The 22,276-nt window shown below is 39.5% G+C and overlaps 1 long non-coding RNA gene across 1 annotated transcript in view; it reads left to right on the plus strand.

The window, feature by feature from the left end:
* The window catches only part of LOC122826999, a 121,778-nt gene that overhangs the window by 28,567 nt on the left and 70,935 nt on the right, over positions 1-22,276 (plus strand). Inside the window, exon 5 of the long non-coding RNA XR_006369913.1 lies at positions 15,620-15,725. This is a non-coding gene — a long non-coding RNA (uncharacterized LOC122826999). The remainder of the gene's footprint in view (positions 1-15,619; positions 15,726-22,276) is intronic.

The following is a 22,276-nucleotide window of genomic DNA, read 5'->3' on the forward strand; positions in this document are numbered from 1 at the left end:
ACACAGTGAACCCAGACGACTGTAGAAACATTGAGTAAGCACCTTGGGAGCAGCTGAGTGCAGCAGCTCCGGTAAAACGAGCGGCGGCACGCAGACGCTCAGACGGACTGCTGAAAACCAAAAGAGACAACCTGAGTGACCGCGCTGATAAGCTCATCCATCATCGGCGCACATTTATTATTTATGGCAATGAGGGACATCATTTGGCTCCTGCAGAAGAAAAAAGGAATGGCATTGTGCTCTGCACAACTCGCTGCATCAGTGAGCCGGTTGCAGACAGGAACACGTATCTGGATTCATAATTAAGGATTAAAATCAGAGGACCAGCATTTAAACGTGTTCATGCTAATTTCATATATTTAATTCACAAGTTACTTCATTTAAAAAAAATTTTTTACCATAATTGCTCGTATTTAAAGGAAAATGTGGGACTAAATGGATTTACTTTTATTTGTTAAAATTTGTTGTTTGTTTTCAGCAGGACTTGTAAATATTGGATTCTGTGGTGTGACGTTTCTACAAGCTGGAAGAAAAGAAAAACATTCAAATTTTTGTTTTTTCAGTCAAACTAGTGCTAGAAATATTTTTACACAAAGTTCATTAATAAGGAATGAAAATCGGAAACTAAAACGTACAAAGAAAGAAGTAAAAGAGACTTTTAATTTGGTCACTTTATTTATATTCCAGTTAGTTTTGGTTAATGAATTATTACATAAAACCCTTAAAATGATCTTAAATACAGAGAAATTAGGGGGAATATTTCTGACTGGGGAACATTGTTAAATAGGCTGGCTGTTCACAATATTCTGTGTCTAAACGTATTGGTGGAAAGTTTAGTGGAAGGAAAACGTATGGTTGAAAATGTTGTACAAACAGTAAGGCAAGCAGAGAAGGAGCATGCATTTCTATGTTGAAAATACAAAGTTTTTATTTTTCTTATTTTATGATTTAATTTATTGAGATGCACTTGGACTGATATACTCTATCTAAATTAATATTTTTAAGAATATTTCCACGTCTCCAGAGGAGTTCCGCAGGGCTCCATGTTTGGACTCTCGCTACAAATAATATGTTTACATAATTAGATATTTTTTTTTACAAAATTAACATGTTTTCACGCTAATGCATAATTTTGAGTTTACTGAAAAATTGTCAGAAACGTTGAGTTCCCACCTGGAGCTGACAGTTTTTCTGACTTCTTTATATTATTACAAGTAATGTATATATATATATATATATATATATATATATATATATATATATATATATATATATATAATTTTCCGTCTGCCTGACTTTTTAGTCTGTGATAAAAGTGGAAAGAAACAAAAAGTTACATTTATTTCATCCTATATCAACCCAAATATCGCAAAATTCCTGATTTTGACTCAGAAAAATAATCAAAAAATCAATTTTTATGCAAATGACATAATTTTTGTTGTTCATTTTAGCTGAATAATCCAAACTTTATCAAGTCAGAACTGAATAAAATAAAACTTTTATTTAAAAGATAAAAGATACAACAAAATTATCACGATTCTAAACATTATCACCAACACTAATTAATGCATATCATTTACATAAAGTACCTTATTTGGTTTATTATTTAGAAAACTCTTAATTGTATTGAATTGTTTTGACAAACCTGGCTCAGATAAAAGTGTAAAAATGTATCCTGGTGGAAAAACTGAGAGATTTCTTCAGTGAACATCCCAGATGATGCATTGTGCTTTATTCTAATCTCTCCTGGCTTCTGCATCTTTAGCTGTAATAACTTAAATCTTCCCTACATTTTCCTGTGAAACTATCAAGTGTCCACCTTAAATAGCAAAGTGTAGAGTGGAGGAGAAGCCAGGAGAAGAAAGGGAAAGAGCTGGCGGTGTTGGAGGGGGGAATCAGGGTAAAAGAAAAAATAGAAGCAGATGAAAAGGACGTTATTAGCTTGGTCGCGGTCGGAGCCCATTTGCGTCCATTTGCATCTGGGCTGAAACCTGCAGCTGAGAGCATCTCGGCGATGTGTAATGACCGGTTGTCACAACAACACGGGAGGTGGCCCCGCCGGCAAAATGACGGCCCTGTCACTCCTCCGCAGAGACGAAGCGCTGGCAACCTGTAATTCCCCTCCCGGCGCTGCTTTTCCTTCCTGCCCGCCGCCTGGTTAAATGGCACTTTTTGAAGGAAGTAAATCTACGAAAGTTGTGTTTAATAACATCGCCGGAGCCAAGCGCTTGACGGGGTGAGGTGTGTTTGTTGGCGAGGAGAGGGGGGAGGCGAGAAGCTCACAGGGTTAAGAGGGATTTGTCATTTGTTTGTGCTCGCAGGCCCTAATCTGTTCATTGAAACGGCCCATCTTTTCAGCTAGATGCTTTCAAAGTAAATGAAAAACAATTACGCCGAGCATGAAGCTCACCGATTCTCCATCTCCTCTGAAAGTCTCTACTTAATGTCACTTTTAAATTATTTCATCCATTTCCAAACAACTCTATCTTTTTAATGCAAAAATAAGCTTATCGAAAGTAAAAAAGTGCATCTTCTTCCTCCCTGCTTGCCCTTTTGTTTGCCTCAGAAAGTGAAACTCCAGAATAGCTTCATCTGTAATGAGTCAAACAGCAGATTCGCATGGATTGCAGCCTCCTGTCTCTGCAGATGTGACGGGAAGTGACACATTGATATGCAGAGACGGCAGAGAGAAAAAAAAACAGCAAAACTCCCAACCAAAGGCCTCACTAAAAGGCAAACACATAACTAAACCTGTGCAGTGAAGAAGCAGCGGGGGAAATTAGCGACAAAGCATTATAATTTGTCACTGATGCATAAATCTTGCTGACGTGCTCAGTCACTTTAATGGTGCCGCGGCTGCTCTGGTGGAGGGGCTGTGCAAACTTGCGCAGTTGCAGAAAAACAGCAAAACTATATGTTCGAAGATCACCTTATTTGCATAATTTACCAAAAGCCAATGAGGCAGCTCAAGGAGTGCGGGTGATAGTAATAAGTGTTTGGGAAAGGCAGAAAGATCACTAATGGTTTGCCTATGGGGATTTCTCCACGCCATGGGGGAGGAAAATGAGAAATATTTTTCAAACAGCGGGGGTAAAGGTTTTAAAACTAGGAGCACATGGGGAGATAAAGATGTTCCTGCCACGGGGTGCTACACAGGAAAAATGCATCGGCGGGGATGACAAAAAGAATGCCCCCGTAATTTCAGCATTAAGAGGTAATAATCATGTTTCACCGATGATATTAAAAACGGTAACCCGCAAAGCCGGGCTAAAATAGATACATTTCTAAATAAAAGTGAAGAGGGAGAGGAAGAGAGAGGCCCATCAGGTAGAGGAGGTAATGAGGTGGTGGCAGGAGGGGAGGGAGGAGAAAGAGGAGGCTCTCATCACCGACTCTGTGTGAGAGTAAACAAAGAGTGAAGAGTTCGCAGATCACGACCGAGCCGCAGATCGGCGGCGGCTCCCCGCCGGGTTCCGCTGTACCGAAAGAGAGAGGAGGCATCATCTGGATGAAATATGCAAGGCGTCGTTACACACACACACACACACACACACACACACACACACACACACACACACTTTGCATGCGTGTACTCGACGTGTGCGGAGACCTTTCATGATCAGAACACGGAACAAATAAGTCCTTTTTGAGAAGCTTAGCTCTCTTTCTGGATGTTTGAAATTCTCATCTAGAGTTTAAAGAAGACAAAAACAAACTTAAATAGACATTTTAACTTAGATGTTGTAACTTTAAATTTGTAATTCTGAACAGTGCAAAGTATTGCATAGACTTTTATATTAGAAAATTTGAAAAAAAATCTATTCAGAAATATTTTATGTATCCCAGAAGGAAATTAAGTGTCGTACAATCCAAGTAAAATGCTTTAACCACTGCTAGTCCACCTCCTTTGCTTTTTCCACTCCTCTTTAAGTATCTTTCTGGCAGAGAGAGATGTTGGAGTAGGGGATGTGATCCTTCTTCATTAGGACAGTTTGAACTTCCTCCGTCTTTCTCTGCGTCCATTAAGTCACTTTTCAGCTCCTCTGGGATTTGGGGTCATAGTTCAGATGCTATTTGAGATTATGAGATGCTAATTAAAACACATTGTTTCTACATTTATACTTAACAATTATGTGAAAGTCAAAATGTCGGAGGAAAAATCCATCCAGCTGCACAGCATCTCAGTCGCCTTTTAGCTTTAGTTTTTGTTGTCTGTCATCTTAATTTTGTTTGGCAAAATTAAATGCTTCTTAAAAAAATATTTAGGTCTACATCAAACTTTAAACATAAGTTTAAATCTGGTTTAATGGTCAGTTTTGGCTTTTTTTTGTCATTTATAAGCCTTTTTTTCTCGTTAGTAGGAACTTAAACATAGCAGGATTTTGTAACTTAATTAAAGTTGACATTTTATGTCATTAAACGGAAAGTATTTTACATTTTCCTGCCAATTTTACAGCAAAATCAAGATTAGATGTTATAAAAATGTTGTATATATCAAATATGACATAAGATTAACCATCATATCCCTAAAATTGGCCTCTGTCTATTTAAGAACCTCCTACTCTTTCAGAATGTCACATCAGTGCTCCTCCATTTTGCCGTTTGCAGCCATTCTTAGGAATGTTGGACTGCGAAGTGGTTGATATGATACACAGGTGTTTGCTAATTGCTGCTGCCGCTAGTCTGGAGGAGCAGAGTGACGGGTAATTGTGCTCTGTGAGGCCGAGACATGCATAACATGATGAGGGAATGACACCATAACAAGATATAATTTATTTAAATAAGTCTGTTTCTACATCAGTCTTAATCAAAACACAATTTCAGAATATAGAAATCAAAGTACCAACTTCTTATGAGATTACCCAGAAACCTGACCAACACTACCCAACTGGTGAACAGTTAGAAGAGAAACATTTAGGATCAGACACAACTGCAGTCTCAAGAACAGCAATAAAATGTTAATAAATCCAGCAGCACGCGATAAAAACCTCCAGCCATGTTTCCATATAACTCAAGTGAACACCAAACTGCAGCAGAGACTCTGTGAATGTGTTTTGTCTGGCTGAGGACGAGAGCTCGGTGAATGTCAGCGGACGCCTGCCTTCAACTTCCCCATGAAGAAAACGATAAGCAGGGAGCGGGTGCAGACGCTCGGCCGGCGCACTACATTGTGATAATGACATTTGGGGAGGGATAGTGTTGCAAAGCTGTTAAGCTCTTCCATAGCACCAAGAAGATTAGTCGAGGAGATGGGGGCTGAATGACAGCGAAGGTAGCGTCCCCAGCCGTCGCCTGCCGAGGACTTGGCATGCAGAGGTCCGTTAAAAGCCAAGCGCTCACTTTACACCGAGGACCAATTGTCCTTCACTAGCAAAGTATTGCAAACCCCCACAAAGCAAGGGCATTCTGTTGTTTTGGTCTCTTTCATCTTGTGGTTGATGTTGCTGGATTTACTGCTGGTTTCTACTTCTGTGCCTCTTTTCTACCTTCTCATTTGCTCCCCTGTTGTGGCTGACTTTCACTCAGTTATCTGAGTTTGATGCCTTTCCAAAGCTGAAGTTTTTGGGTTATGCACAGCTGTGTGGTGAGGCTGTGTTTCGTTTATCTACCCACCCAACCCTCTGTCAAACCCCCAGCTGGGTACAAACTCGCCACATTAGGCCTTGTTTGGCCATACCAAAGCAAGAAGCAGCGACTGTGGACAGCTTGTCCTATTATCTAGGACACCGGCCTGCCATGCCTTTAACTCTTTGTCACATTGCCTATTCCCATTATAAGCCTTGGGGGAACAGGGGGCCGCCCGCCTGCATCCTGAGTGTTTGTGTGTACACATCGAAGTGCGAGCCGGTCCGCGGTTTCCCTACAGGCCTCTGGAAACACTTTGTCCATCTCTTGATGTTCCGTCTTGGCCTTTCTGCCTCCGCCCACGCAGAAGTCATTTTTATTTATTATCTCCTCTGACAGCAGAGGGAATGACGGGGAGTCGGAGAAAGTGTTTTGTCAGTTCTTAAGTGCCTGACAATCTGAATGAAGTTCAGCATGCAAAGAACAAGAGACAATCCTCATTTACATTCTTGCTGATTGAAGGATAGCAAAAGCTGCACATAGATGTAAGGAGAAGAGATGGAAATGACACAATCCACCAGTGTCTCCTCCCTGTCATGGAAAGAGCTTGGCGCCGTGGCGATGGACGGCGAGGTGAACGTCTCGCAGTGACCTCAAGCTTCAAGTCCCAGAGTGAGAGAGAGGACTGGACTCAGAGCTCCGAAGCACAAATGCAGCCGATGTGACAGGACGGTCATCTCAAGAGGGGATCAATCTCAGACATGGCAACTCCTGGCCTGTCATCTACTTCCTCTCCACTCGGCTACAAGCGCTTGTCATCAATTTTCTCCAGTGAGAGCGCTCAGTTGGACTCCATGGATGAGCGATTCGGCGGTTTAGTAATAGTTTTAAAGAACTGAGCAGCTGAAATGAAACACCTAAATTCAGATATTGGCAAAACAGATCAACAGGGTCTAGTTCTCACCTGGAGATCTTATAATACAGCATAGAGTTGTATTAAATCTATTTTATTTTCCCAAAATTTCACTTTTTCTATTCCACCTATATGTATTAACCCCAAAAACTAAAGTACAGTCATAAAATTGCTTCGTCTAAAAACTTATAACTGCTTGTTTAACATTTCAAACATTAAATATCTCTTAATATGAATAAATTTGGACAGGGGAAACCATTTTAGCACTACAGTAGAAACATCTAGTCTTCCTTTTTGGCTGATTTGGGGTTTCAGCCAATCAGCACCAAGGACAATGAATGGCGCTCCTGGATTGGCTGCTTCGCAAACACCAACAATAGCATGTCAAGTTGCATTCTGCCTTATTTCTGACTTATTTTACGAAATAAATCCCCAACTACGCAAAAGATTTAGGAAAATCTTATTCTCTGTGCTTCCTTTTTTGTTGAAGCTACTTTTCTAACTTTCTATAGCAGCTAGCTGTGCTGCAGTGCTAGTGCAGCCTTAAACATGAATAGACACAAGACTTAGAGATTCAGTTTCAGAATGTTTTTATTTAATTATGTTGATTTCTTTGAGCATAATTCCTGCTTGTTGCCTTTGGAGACGCGCTCGGCTGTGAGGTCACATCGATCCAGGGCGATGTTTGGACTCAGAACATTCCCAGGTGTGAGCCCACGCCGAGAACGAAGCCTCGTGTGCCGTCAGCGCTCTGCGGCGGACGTCTTCAAACCAGCATGTTGTTTTGAATTAAGTTCAGGTCAGACAAGGATGTCATGTGACACACATTCATCCTAATATTTAAGATAAACTTGATTGGGTTTTTTCTGTTAGTATTTGGCTGCATTGTATACCAGAACCTGTATTTCCGTCTCGTCTTTTCTAACGCTGTCTCGTCTAAGCGTTTATATATGCGGTACATCTTGCACAGTAGCACAAGCAGACATGAGTTCTCTCGCCTCAGCAGCTACATTAATGCAGTCTTCTCTGGTGTAATTTGTGGCCTCAGTGGGTTTTTTTGTTTTTTCTTTTTTTTTAATGTGATGTTTATCCCCGCAAACACAGCAAACAGATTCTGCAAGAGCAACGACAGCCGTGAAAAGCATCGGCGAGCACAGCAGGTACTCCTGAGCTCTGCTGTAACAAATACCTCTTAAAGACTCTTATTTAAATGCCCCATCTGCTTTGACAGGTGCTGTTTGAAATCTAACCCCACGGGGGACAACCTTGTAACTTTTTTACGCTCCTCTTTGTAACCGCGCGAGGGGGAGAATAAACAACGGGGTGCGTTCTCTTTAGTCAACCCGTCGCACTTTGAGAAAACAAAAAAAGAAGAACACTAGAAACAGAATGTGAAATGTGTGGCAGGAGGGAGGTGCTGGTGATGCCTCTGAAAACTTTAACTCAAAGGTTTCTCTCCATGTGGCGACTTTCCTTTCTCAACAAGAAAACAAACCCTCGGGGAATGTATTGCTAAAGATAATTTCTTTCTGTGTGTTTGTCATTTCTCCTGGACTACTCTGACTTTGTCAGACTGTGACAGGTAAACCTACTCACGTCATTTTGCCGTCTTCTTGAATATAAATTACCCACATAATAAATAAATGCAATAACAATTACATGCTTTTTTCTCTAGGTATTGTACTGATGTGTAAGGGGGAAGATGCTCCTGGGTTTTAATTGTTAGGTTCAGTGTTAATCCTATGCCATGGATAGTACAAGTGCAACAGCACTTTAGCTAACTTCCTGTTGCCATTTTGCAGATCACTGTTAAGCTGGATGTGCTACAGTGTTGGATGATTTGAAAGCTGATTGATTCTAATATTTTACTTTACTAGTGAAAAGAAACAATTTTCTTTGTGTAATTTCTGAAGCACTCATTGGTCAAACTACATGTTCTCTCTAGCATTTTGTAGGGGCTGCAATTCAATTATACAATATTTGTGAAACTCTTCTGGCTCTAATTCTTGATTTTTCTAGTATTGAGCTACTCCCCAAGCTAGCTGCTATGAAAGCTACAAGCAGCTTCCAGTTTTACCTGCCATTCAAACTATTCAGAAAATAATTCATTTAAGAAATCAGGTTAACAGCAAGGCCAAAATATTCAAGCTAGCAGCTTCTCAAACTAAAAGCTGATAGAGATAACTATTTAAGGTAATAGCTGCCTAAGCTAACATTAACATTTACATTTGTAGCTTTTCAGGCTCACTCATATCCTAAAAATTTCTAAAGCTAATGTTTACTTAAGCTGTTGGCATGAGTAAACATAAGCTAACACTACAGCAGTTATTTTCAAAACTATTCCCTTCTTTATTTTATTTTACTGAGTAAACTGCTGAATAGCTTACATTACTAATATGAAAACAAACATTAAAGTCATGACAATGTTTCTCCTTGGGAGTCAGTGATAGAAAAATATCTGTATAATCTGGATTATTCAGAGACTCAGCATCCCAGCACTGAGACATTTCAGCAGCCACAATTACCACAAATAAACCTACCTGCATTCTTTTGCCTTCTCCATGAAGATGAATTACCCATTTAATAAATGCTGACACGGATAGCGCAATGACAATTACCTGACTTATTTTTCATTGGGGTTTGGACGGAAGACACCTTACGCCGTCATGGATGGCGGAGCATAAACGGCACGCTTAAAGCTTTAATTACCTTGTTGTTTTTGTCCCCTCCAACACGCTGGCCCCTGCACTCAATCATACTCCTGCCAACGCCACGGAGACCCTCTCAACACCCCCTTTCAGGCCACTGCCACACATTAAGACAAGATTAATAAACCACATTAATATCCTTTGTCCTGATTTCTTTCCCTCTTTTGTTCTTGAAGATGGTATCTCTCCTTTGTTCGTCTTTAAAGGTTCACCAAAAAGCATTTAATTGCCCACCACCCTTGATTGCAAGCTTGCCTCTGTGTGTGTGTGTCACCATTAGAGCCTCCTGAAGGATAATTGCTATCAGTGTAATGATCACAGCGCTTTTCATGTATCGTGCTCCTCCATCTCTCAGATATGTGCCATTAAGAGCAAGGTTGTCTTTGTTGCAGCTCATGCTTGGACATAGGCCAACCCTGCTGTACACAAAGAAACACACACACACGCTTAAACATGATTGAATATGCCAAAACATTCAGAGATCAGAGATCTGTTTTATCTCATCAGAAGTTGCAGGTCTGCATCAATAATTTACATCACCACCGTCTGCAGTCGCCAAACTATTATGACTGTAAATCAGTGGATTAATTGTTGCCGTTTGAAGCAGGTATTACAGTCTGAGCTGCAGCCAAGAGGTGACCGGAGTTTTATTTCTGTTATTTCCCAACATTAAGGATGCAAGAGCTCTGTGTAAAAACAAAATCAAGCAAAGAGAAGGAAAAAAAGCCCCACCCAGACATCTTGGCATCTGTTACCATTAATTTACTGCTCACTGCTTTCAATGTGATTTCCTCCCATATGTTTCAGATGTGTCTTTGCCTTCCCTCCTTTTCTTTTTCTCTCCTCCGAATTATTCACTCCACAAACTCACACACCCATAAAAGCAGCATAAACAATTCATCCGCGGCTTTGTCATTAAAAGATGTCACACTGACTTTTAACGAGGGATACTCTTGGATTTTTTGGGGGGGTCCACATGTTGTTTTCAGAGTTTGCAAAGACAATAAAGGCTCACTTGTATAAACACACGCTACTTTAAGTGCAATACTTCTAAGAGAATCAAGTAAAAGGAGGTCTAAAGGCACAGTGACGCAGTTTTCTAAAAAAAGCGTTTTATTTTTTTTAGTTCAGGACATTGTCCCGGTACCATTTCCCATCAGATAAGCCTCAGGTGTGTCTTCTTACACCCTAATATGTTTAGTCTGAGCTCTCTGGTGAACACAATCTGCTCAGATGGATCACAATGAGACAGGAACCTTCCCTGGTAGGCCTCGGCTGATAACAGTCTCCACTGTAATGGTCGTCCATTGTTGTGCGAACACAATGCGGTTTGAGCCGTGCCACTCGTGCTCCGTTGTAGGCCGACTCTGACCCGTCTTTGAAGTTTCCGCTCTCGTGCCACCAACTCAGGCTGAGTGATTGATGACGCAGATCAGGAGAGGCCATAAAGAAAGGCGGTTATTTCACTCTTCCATGCTTGTGTTGTGTCATATTTAGCTTTAAAGCAAAATTGGTCTGTGGAACTTCAACCATTCCCACCTTATAAACCTAAATATTCTATAAATGACAATACAAAGGTACAATGTAGTAAATAGTTAAGACAATGTCAAAATAGAACAAGAAATGCTTTTATTTTGAAGACCCAAAGAATTTTGTAATGAGCAAAACTAATTTATCATTGAGGGCTAATATTAACTACCTGGAGGAAATGTTTCTATTAAGTAGTCAAGCTAAGAACCAATCAAACTGCTAACAGCTAATCAAGCTAATGGCAGCTTAGGCTAACAGCTATAAAAGCTAGCAGCTACTAAAACTACTTACATTGAAGTTCTAATAAGAATACCAATTACTCAGGCTAACAAATACTAAAGCTAATAGCTAGAACGATAAGCAATCACTAAGAGTAACTATTATTAAATGCTAGTCAGGATAATAGCATCTCAGGCTAATAACCATTCAGGCTAAATCTACTCAAGCTATTTGCTGCTAAAGCTTGCTTAGCTATTATTTAAAGTCAAGCTAATGGTTGCTTAAGCTAACAAATACTCAGGCTAATAGCTAGTTACCTATTTTTGACATGTTACTCAGGCTAATATCAAAAAGTTTTTATGAATGAATTATTTTACTTTTTAATACCTTCATTCACTTTAACTTTAGATATTTTAGCAGAAAGCGTCTCTTTTTAATTGCTTTGCTTAAACAACTTATCATCCCTTAATATTAAAAGTGTTCTGGAGAAAAATCCCAACCTGTTTGTCCAGCTCACTTTTCTGTATTTAACTAATTTAATTCAAAGGATATCACACCGTCTTCATGTTTATCATTTCCCCCAGTTTTCTGTCAAAATTCACACAAGTTAGTCACAGAGAGGAGAAGCCTCCCACTGTGTAATTTGCCACAGGTTTGCTCACAGTCGGACTCCTGCTGTTTTCAGAGATACATTAAAAAGAAGCTGCAAACACTCGGCCGTACAGGCTGTCAGCTGACAGCTAATGAGCTCGGCCATCTTCGGCATGGCTCAGAAAACAAGTTTGAAGCTGCACAGGCTTTACGTTTACACTCATTTAACTTTTTTAAGTATAATTGCCGCATTCAATTTAACGGAAAAGCTTTAGTTTGCATTGTGATGAATGGAAATGAACATTTGCTGTTAGCATTTACTTTTCCTTGGATTATGTAAGTGGAGAAAGAAAGTCTCCCTGTTTTGTTTAGCTTTTAAACAGAATGCAATATTGTTTGTCATCTTATATTCACAGCGTGAAAGAAAATACAAATGCAGCTTTGTTCCTGCAGCTACTAACCTGCAGCTATTGCTTTTTAAATTTTTGTAGACATCATTACAGCTGTAGGAAAGACCTTGTGTGCCAGCTTATATCATCCGTTTGATAATATCACCTAAATCACATGGAAAAAGTTCCCACTATCATAGTGAAATGTAAGATGTTTTATAGTCAGTGTCACATTAAACACAACTTGCCAAATCCTAGTAAAAGCAAATAAAAGCATCATTGTGAAAAAGGGGACTTCATGCAGGCTTTGGGTTGGTCATGGGGTTCATTGTATCAGCTAAAAATTAATGCCAACATGAACTATTTTTAAAACTGGGACCAACAGGGAAGGTTAGCATTCCATTTTGATGAGGCTAACGTTTTTGCAACCATTATGCAGTAGAGAAAGGCAGCCCTTTTTACCACACTTGGTTATTTCCTACTCCTCATATTAGAGTCGAAATAGTTGATGGAAAATAGGCCTATGAGTCAGGCTTCCAGTTACTTGAGCTCACGGCTTTTTGACCTTGTAGCTAAAATTTCCCCATACTTCCAGTTCATTGGGCTAATAGCTGCCAAGGCTAACACTTACCCAAACGTAGTGCTTGTAGGTTATGATAGCCAACTTAAGTTTCGTAACTTGCTTTCAGCATAAGAGTCGCTTAAACTGATGGGCAAGCTAACAGTTTTGTGAGGAAAAAATTTTTGTAGCTAAAATTTACCCACACTTTCATTTTATCAGGCTAATAGCCGCCTAAGCTAACATTTACCCAAATTTAGTGCTTCTTAATGTATTTAGTTACTTAACCAACTTAAGCTTAACAACTTGTTTTCACCATAACACCTGCTTAATCTGATGGTCAAGCTAATACGAGGTTAGCTTGACCTCATATTAGTGTCAAGCTAAACTTTGAGCTTCTTATGGTAAGAAATATTCAGCTAATTTAAACTTAGCGATTTGTTTTCACCGTAAGAGCTGCTTAAACTGATGGCTAAGCTAGCATTTTTTTGACGTAGCAACTTTTGTAGCTAACATTTACCCACACATTTTATTGGGCTTATAGCCATAATTTAGTGTTTCTTATTGTTAGAGTTATTTAACCAACTTAACTTTATCAACTTGCTTTTACCATAAGAGCTGCTTAAACTGATATGCAAGCTAAAATCTTTTCGACCTACTAGCTTTCGCAGCTAACATTTACCCATTTTCAGTTCATCAGGCTAATAGCCGCCCAGGATAACATTTACACAGACTTAGCGCTTCCTATGGCTAGTTATTTAGCCAACTTAATCTTAGTAACTTGTTTTCAACATAAAAGCTTCTTAACCTGATGGTCCAGATAACATCTTTTAGACCTAGTGGCTTTTGTTGCCAAGAGCTACAAAAGTTAACAGCTCATTTGGCTAGTGGATAGCCGGTTGAGCTAACAGGAGCTGTTAACATAATGAGTGACATTGACTCTTGTAGTTAGCTGGAGAAGCTGTTATCTTGATCTTAGACAAGCTCAGTTTTTCCAAACTGATATTCTCTTTCCTGCTGTCTTTTCTAGCAGGTTACTGATTACTTATAACTACTCCACATATCCTCTGTTTGAGTTAGTCTTTAAGATGAGTCGCATACAAATAATGTTACCTCAGTTGCTTTTAAACCTTGTTTTGTAGTTCAGTGAGTTTATTAAATGGACTTTTTAAAAGTTTTTCTTTTGGAGACAAACTGTCTCCAGTTTTACTTTGTCCAGAGTCCTAATGGGGGAAAAAAGACATCCCTTATTTTCCCTTTTTTCTTTAATTTGTGAGCCACCAATGTGACAGGCAGAAAGACGTCTGGGGGCCAGATGATGTCATTTATTGATAAGCTGACGGCCCATGAGCCGACAGAGCGGCCGTGTCACTGTTTTCGTCTCAACTTATCCACCCATTTACCGTCACTGCCGGCAGCCTTATCAAACAAACGGAGTCCTACAAAGAAAAGAAGAACCAGAGCGCAGATTTGATTTCCTTCGATTGGAAACAGAGCGTCTTCTTGGTGCTGTGAGTCACCATGCTCGGCCTACTTTCTTTTGATGTGCTGCGCAAAAATGATACAAATTGCATTTTGTGTCCCTGAGAGATACAATAAAGCGTTTGGCGTGATGGAGAACATATTCATTTAATAAGTTGATGCTTTAAGCGAAGGGCTTCTATCCTTATCTGAAGGGACTCATCAGCTTCCTCTTTTGATAAAAAAACTAAGAGAAGCACCGGCAGCTACAGCGATCCCTACGTCTCAAAGTGCTCTGATTTACAGACTCACTGATTTTGCCCAAGATGGAGATTATTTCAGGAAATAAGATTGCACAAATTGAATGATAGACGTAATTTGAGCTGAAATATACCAAACATTTTCTACTGAGCTGGAAAGATTCTTTATTTAATTAAGTTAGCCTGAAATTACATTTGATTAACAGGATTACGATCAAAACAAAAACTTTATCTGCTTCATGCTGGCTTGAAAATGTAATTTCTGCTCTTTGTAGGTATTTTTATTTCTGGGTTTAAAAAGGAAAATAAGAAAAAACAGGAAATAATAACATTTATTGAATGTCAGCAATTATATAGATACTTTCTTAATTTTTTAAAAGAGTAAGAAAGGCTGGTTAATGTGGAGTTTATTTTATACAACTGATAATAGTCACAGAAATATTAATTTTGGGAGTTTTTAAGTTGGAACAAAGTTCATTAGCAAACAGCTAACGAAGCTAGCTAATGGTGCTAACATCTCTTTCTATTTCACACAAGGAAACAAATAGTTTGAGGTGTTGCTTTACACTCCACTTAACTTAAATGTTTTGAATTCAACTATCAGAAGTTTGCAAAGTCGTTGTTTAAGAGCAGGGGTGTCCAAAGTGTGGCCCAGGGGCCATTTGCTGCCCTTGGAAATAATTTTTACGGCCCCTAACAAAGAGTTTGACTGATACTAACTTGGCCCATCCATCAAAGGATCCAGATAGTTTTTATTTTTAATTAAGCTAAAATCATTCCATACATAATTTTCCTACAATAGAAAGTGTAAATAAGTAACTTTTTCTGATTTCCCTGCACCAAAATCAGCTTCTATTTAATTGATTAAACTTAGTGTTTTACTCAACCACATCCTTGTTTTATAACTGAAAATTAATTTGTTAATCAAAACCAAAAGAATTAGAAAACTAATTTTTTTTAATTCAACAAAATCCAAAAATACTTTTTATGTTTCCTGCAAAACAAAACTGAAGTTTTGATTTTAGTTCTTTTTAGCCTGCAAATAAAAAGCATCATAACCTGAGTGAATGAAAACCATTTCTTCCACAATATTCCTATTTATTTAGATTTAAAGAGAAACGGAGCTGTACGTTTTGACCTGTTGGTGAAAAGTCTCCCCGGATGTGATGCTGAATCCGGTTGTTATCGCTGCAGAACAGTACCGTCTCCACTCATCCATCTGAAAATGCAAACATGGGTCAGTTCTGACTCAGATATCACGGACTCTAACCCTCTCTCCATTAATAATCCCACCGTTTGATTCCCACGGGGACACAGGCTCGCTAAAATGTGATTTTGATTTGCTTTTCTGTCTGAAAACAGGTGCATGCCATAAAACGACCTCAGATAGTCACTTAAACTGATCTGGTTTTGCTGCTTCGCAGGCACCCGAGCCGTGAAACGGTGACCTCATCTACTTAGAGAAGATGTTGGCTTGATGGATGGATGGAGAGATGAGCAGAAGCAAGTCGACGTTCTCTTTAACCTAAGGTAAATGTAATGTGACAGGCCAGGGTTTCCCTGGAGATTGTGTAATTGTATTTTCACATCGCAGCGTCAAGGCCGAACAGCTTTCCCCCAGAGCATCTGCAGACAGATGCAACCGGCTGCATATTTTAAAGGTGACAAAACTCAGTCTTATATTGTTTGATAGTTTATTTCAATTTGACGCTGGCAGGAGGCCACCTCTCTCTGCACTTCACGGATCAGTAGAGTTTCGCTCGGCCCTTCTGTTCATGTAAACTGCTCCCTCCGAGTCTGGAAGCCCGGCTCCTTTTGTGTTTTGTTCTCAGTGAAGAAACAGGTGCAAGAGTGTTCCTTAAAACAATGGGGGAGTTGTGGACTCTCAGATGTAGTGTTAGTGAAGAGATCAGACACTTTGGCTGGGAAAATGAGAGAAATTAATCAGGACAATTTGAGAAATTAAGAAAATATTTTACATTTACTGTGTCTTGAATTCAGAAGTTGGACTTTCATGGGGGGCAATGAAAATTTCTGCATTTTGTTTTATGTTTTAAATTATGTTTTCTTCTAAAGAGGCAAGAAATATAACCAAAAAGCATGCATGAGATTCAGTATAAAACTTAACTGAATGTTTTGGAATCACATGACAAAAGAAAAACAGTAAAAACTACAAGAGGCAACAAAGAATAAAACGGGATAAAATCTACATTTTTGAACCTTAAATACCTTAATTTCTTTTCTATTTATATTCTGTTTGCATCATATTTTTCAATCTGTAAAGTTTTCTCTATTCCCTGTTGTGTTTTTGAACCATAACGTCACACTATTTGCAGCTAACCAGTTTCACAAATCCGGCATTTTTATTTTTTGCTGCGATATTTGAGTCCAAGTTCAAGGATGCAGACAATTTGAGAAGTCAAAATGTTCGAAATGTGATGTCCATCGTTTTGTTAGCACTGTCATCCTCTCTCCTGCTTATGTTGAACAGTACTATTACATAAAAATTTTGCCTTGGTTTGTTTTTATTTGGAAACTATAATCCAAATCCCTTCAGTTTTGTTGTTGCTGCTAAAGCTAACTAACTTGCTAACTAGCTATGTTGAGGCCTTGATTATTGTGGTGGCATTTTCTGGCTCAAACATGTTATTCTTGATTAACAAATCTTCCATTGTTGACGTCTTTTAATCTGTTTGGGAATGAAAAGTTTTTTGCACCACTATATTGCCAAACTCCAAAAATGGAGATCAAAGTATTGCTGTTTCCCCTTATATAGCTCACAGCTAAGATATTTAATTGTGAAAAGGTAGATTTAAAAGCATAGTATGTTCACTTTAAGGTTTCTATTATTCTCTTTAATTCATCAACACATCTGTATGTTTAGTTTTTTCTGAAAAATGATGCCATGAAAACAGAAAGAGACCTGAATCGGAGCCCTGAGGTTCTCCGCCGCTAACAAGGGGAGCTAATGAAGACTACTAAAAGGAAAACAAGATAGAAAGGCTTTATTGCACATCTAAAAGTATAAAATATTAAAATCTGCTCCTACAGGGGCGTCAAACTCAATTCGTTTTGGTCCAAATCCAGATCATGAATGCTCTTAAAGGGCCGGTTATGCCAGAATGTATTGATAAAACCGGTTCACAAACTGTTAAAATATATCTTTTCAGTCTCCAGGATTTCACGATTGTTTTGTAATTTTTTGCAAAGTGGTTGTGAAAATATTTGCTCTTATTTATGACGGTAGATGTGACTTTTTATTACTGTATAGATTATGGATTTTAATCTGACATCAATTAAGGCTGTAGCCTTAAGTATGAAAGTTTTTGACAATTTTTGAGAAAAATCTGCAATAATCTCCCAATTATGTTTTAGTGCACAATTATTCTAAAGAAACTGGAGGGGCTGCTTGATATAATTAGGCAGTAAACAGAAAAAAAGTGCATTGATTTGATTGGCAAAGTAATATTTAAGCTCACTTAGTGCCACATAAGAAGCGATAGTGGACCTGGAGTTGTGATCCAACACCTTTTCCAACACATACAACCCAAATTCTTCATCTTCAGATGTCAGTAAATCGTCGTCGTAGCGTGAGGTCACTGCTGATTTTCACCGCCGACGTCCATCGACCTGAAGCGAGACGAGCCGCGCCGCACCGAAACCCGCGCCATGTTCTCAACTTCTCCCCTTTGCTAATTCAGAAAAAGTCTGAAGGGAATCCGTTCTGACAGAAAACCCTGTAATTAAGTGCGTCGGTTTGCCCTCTCGCTAAGCTAATGGCTTTATTTTGACAGTGTTAATTGTCGTAATTGTCAGAATGGTACCTCCGACACTCGGCTCAAATATGTCGGCGAGGAATTGTTGCCCATTTGATGAAAGCGTTGTCATCCATACTTCATCTCAATGAGCTAAAGCGGCCCCGCGCCTCGCCTCTGCTCCCCCACCGGTTCCAGTCTTATGGGACGACGCAGCACCGGCTTTCTAATTGCCACTAATGAAACGCCAGCGAGGGAGGCGATCCGCTCCTATTTAGATCTCGGGCCTTTAAAGGGGAGACGCAGATGGGAGCGAATGGATGGAGGCAGTGGAAGAATGACACCCTGCACGCTGCGGCAGAGGGAGGGAAACGGGGTGAAAGTGAAGTGAAAGGAGAGCAGGAGAGGAAAAGAGAAGAAGAAAGGGGGGTTGAGGGAAAATGAGAAGTATCAGGGGGGAGTGAGGCCTTTTTAGACACGACTTCATAACGAATTCATGCTAATTAAGGCTTAACCCTCTCAAACTAGTGTTGTGAAACTTGACACAGTGATATGATTTCACAGTGAACTGCTGCAGGGCTCTTTGAGCTTGTTATCTGGGGACGAGTTGTAATTCGGGGATTTGGGCAGCAGATGGTGCTGCGCTTGACAGCATTGCTTCTGCTGCTGCTTTGTTGAACCTTCCTCTGCAATCTTAATCCCAGAAACGCTTCAAGGAGAAACAAACTGTTTGAGAACTTCTTTATCTTCATCTAAATTAATTTTTTTCATGTTTTCTCAGATTGAAATTGTCTACATTTAGCTGACATTGTGCTTTGCTAGAACATCTTATCTTTCATTCACTTATTAGGTCAGAAGAAAAATGATTTACCTATCAACAGGTCCTCAGTCCTTGAGGCAGTTCCATTTTTTTAAGCAATAAGCTCAATAAAATGCTAAAATCCTTCAGTTTTATGTATCAGAACATAGTTATATCAGGTTTTAAAATGATTTAAATGCAGTCTAATGTGTTTTGACAGTTTGCTGCATTGAAACTTGATGCCAAGGTGGAAAAACAAAACGTTAGCAATTCAGAATCAAATTATGTCTTAAGTCGATTTTTCTGTTATTTGGATCTAACATTTAGTTTACAAAGAAGGAGCTTCAGCTGTTTGCAGATCTCTGTTCGAAGTTCATCATTCTTCATTACTGGGAAACATTTCCAAGACCTTGCAGGAGTGATTGACCACAAGGTTGGAGGGTGAAATTCCCAGATAAACGACAGTAAGCTCAAGAGCTTTATCTCTGCCTCTACAGGGCTCAGGTTAAAGGTTAAAGTTGACAACAAGGGGAACAGAAAAGGACTGGAATCAGGAGTAGTGGTCTGAGTCCGCCGTAATTCAAATTCAAAAATACTTTATTGATCCCAAAGGGAAATTAAATGTTGTTGTAGCTCCTTAATCCAGGTTCTTCAAGGAGTTATAGGAGATGGTGATGGCTGTTGGCAGGAAAGATCTCCTGTAGCAGTCTGTGTTGCAGTGTCTCTGAAGGAACTTCTGACTGCAATTCAGGCTGGTTTTGACTGGTTTGAAACTGGTTATGAACCATTTTGTCTCATTTTTCAGCTTGGTTTTGGGTTTTGCTTTGTCTTGTTTGCACCTTGGTTTGTTTTTAACTTTTTGCGATCAGATTTAAGTTGGTTTTCAAGAAGATTCAGTCCAGGGGAAGCTATTAGGGTGTTTCTATACTTGATATTCTGATAGATTTGATTCGATTTGGGACAAAATTGCAACAGTTGTTACAGTTTCAGCTAAAACCCAGTTCCCCTCCTCGCCTGTGGGGGTGCTGCACCCAGAACCACTGGAGGAAACGACATGAAAACCTCTGAAGAAGTAAACAAAAATTGTAGCAGTTGTAGGATTTATCTTTGTTAAAAGACTATAATCTGTTTTTTCCCATTAGCGCTAGGCTAGCACGTTTGTTTTGGTTGTATTTACCCAGAATGCCCTGTGTTGTAGTCCACTTCCTGCTTTTGGAGCAGTCCCTAGTGCGTTTGGCATTCACATGTAGATTCAAATGTTGGTTATAGATTGTTTTATCTTTAACTTGAGCTAAAATGAGTCATAAACTGTGGCCTAGTCCAAGTCCAGACCTCAACCTGACTTTAAAGGCGAGGAAACTTAGCATAGTTGTTCTGTTTCCCACAACTTTGTCTCAGTAACTGGATGCACCACCCCGAGTCGTCTCTGACCTAACCGCAATAATCCAAGTGCAATTATTGCAGCAGACGTAACAATAACAACAACAACAGCAGCAGCAGCAGCGGGGTCACAGAACAGATAATGCACGCCGCGAGTTCAAAGCTAACGATTTAGATGAAACCGTGCGCGCGCTGGTAAACAGCACGAGGATTATCCGGAAGAAGGAGAGCGGAAGCAGCCCTAGATGGAGGAGAGCGGCTCCTCGGAGAATCGGAGAACTCAGCTCAGGTCCAGATAAGAGAATTACGGCGGCGAGCGTTGATAGAGCAGCCTGAGCCTGTTTATTAGCACTTCATTAGACGCAGAGATGGCGCCGATAACCAACCATGTTCTGCTTTTTGGCAAACCTGCAGCGCTCCGATGACGGATCAGAACCTCCTGAAGTTTTTCAGCTCACATTGTTATTATTATTATTATTTAAAGATTGATAAATACGGTGGAATCTCAATTAGGCGTTGAGCACGAACTCAGATATTAAAAATTTGGTCAAGAATCTAATTAGCTGGAGGTAATTAAACAGTCTCACACAGGGTCATTAATCTTTCCCGTGGACCTTTGATGTTTTGCATACTGTCTTGCAAGTCATTAATAAAATTCATAAGGCTTTTCTTTGTGCTGTTTTATCATGGCCGTTTCTCTTTCCTCCCTCCTCCCCTTCCACCCTTCCCACTGCAAGTGTCAACACATCACAAGGGCCTCTCCTCTTGAGTTAATTTACTTTTTGTGCATATTACATTTTAAAGTTGCACGCCCTCCAACCCCGGCATGCCTCCTCCTCCTCCTCCTCCTCTTCTTCCTCTTTTTTTTTCCAGTATATGTGTGAGAGCACAATTACAGCAGCAGATCAAATTAAATTCTTCTGCAAGCACAGCTCATTTGGAGTGTAAAACATTCCTCGGCAGTGTGCAGCCGAGTGTGCGGCGTGTCAGCGCCTCGCAAGAAGGGAGGAGAAGAAAACAGAATTGTGTGGCCATTGTGTCCCCCGTAATTAAATCCCCACAATCAGTCCATCTTAAATCAGTCACGCTGTAAATATGAAAAGGGGGCTGGGACGAGCTTGAGTACTTACTCGGCGGTGGACGCAGCGGGGCGATGTGTGTTATGTAAATGTGTCGCAGGCTGACGCCGCCGCCGACGTAAATATGAGGCTCTGAAATGAAACAGACGCGTGGGAATGATTTCTATAAATCTGTGTGTGGCTGAGGGTGTGAAATCAGTCCTGTGTGCTGACATACGACTGGGAAGATGTGCTCAAGCTGCACGTGCGTGTAAACAAATACACTCAGGTGTTCCTGGCTTCACGACGCCGTGCAGAAACTCTCCGCTGTGTTTGAATAAAATTCAAGCTGCTTTTATCAGGACAGTTGGATTTAGGTTTCAGGCTAATTATGAAGAAATTCAAATGAAATTTCTGTGAGAGAAACTGCAGCTGTCATGTCTTTATTCTAATATTTACAATTTATTTAGTTCACTTTTTGTTTTCCTTCTTTTAATTTTTCATTTCTAAACTTTAGTTCTTGTTATTTTATTTGTTTTTTATATATTCTGATTTTGTCTTTTTGGACATTCTTTTTATCTTATGTAGTTTCATTAGTTTAATTCTGATTATATATTTTTCATTTCAAATTGAATTTGATTTAATTTATCTGGTGTTCCTGAGTTTAATATTTTTACAGTATTTTTGTATTTTTGCCTTTTTATTTACTTTAAATGAAATACAGATTTTTAAAATAGAATTAATAACTTTTTTCTTCTGTTTTTATTGGAGATTGTTGCTTTTTTTATTCACTTCAGTTTAATTTCTTTAAAAATAGATATTTTTTCTGCTCTTTATCCTTCGTAAAGCCGTTAAAAGTCCAGATGAACATTTCTTTCCTGTGCCCTCAGATCAGATCAGCAGTTCAGAAACTTTTCTGCTTCTGACCCACAAAATAACTGGTGACCCGGTTCTTGCTGGTTGAAGAACTCCAACATCCCTAACAGGCAATTAAACAGGAACGAATTAACAAAACAAATGCTCTCAACAACTGTTTGTGCATTCACTGTATTTACATGACAGAAATAAACTTCTGGAAAGCAGTTTTTA

The sequence above is a fragment of the Gambusia affinis genome, linkage group LG24 (assembly GCF_019740435.1).
Source record: "Gambusia affinis linkage group LG24, SWU_Gaff_1.0, whole genome shotgun sequence".
In the NCBI taxonomy this organism is placed as follows: Eukaryota; Metazoa; Chordata; class Actinopteri; order Cyprinodontiformes; family Poeciliidae; genus Gambusia; species Gambusia affinis.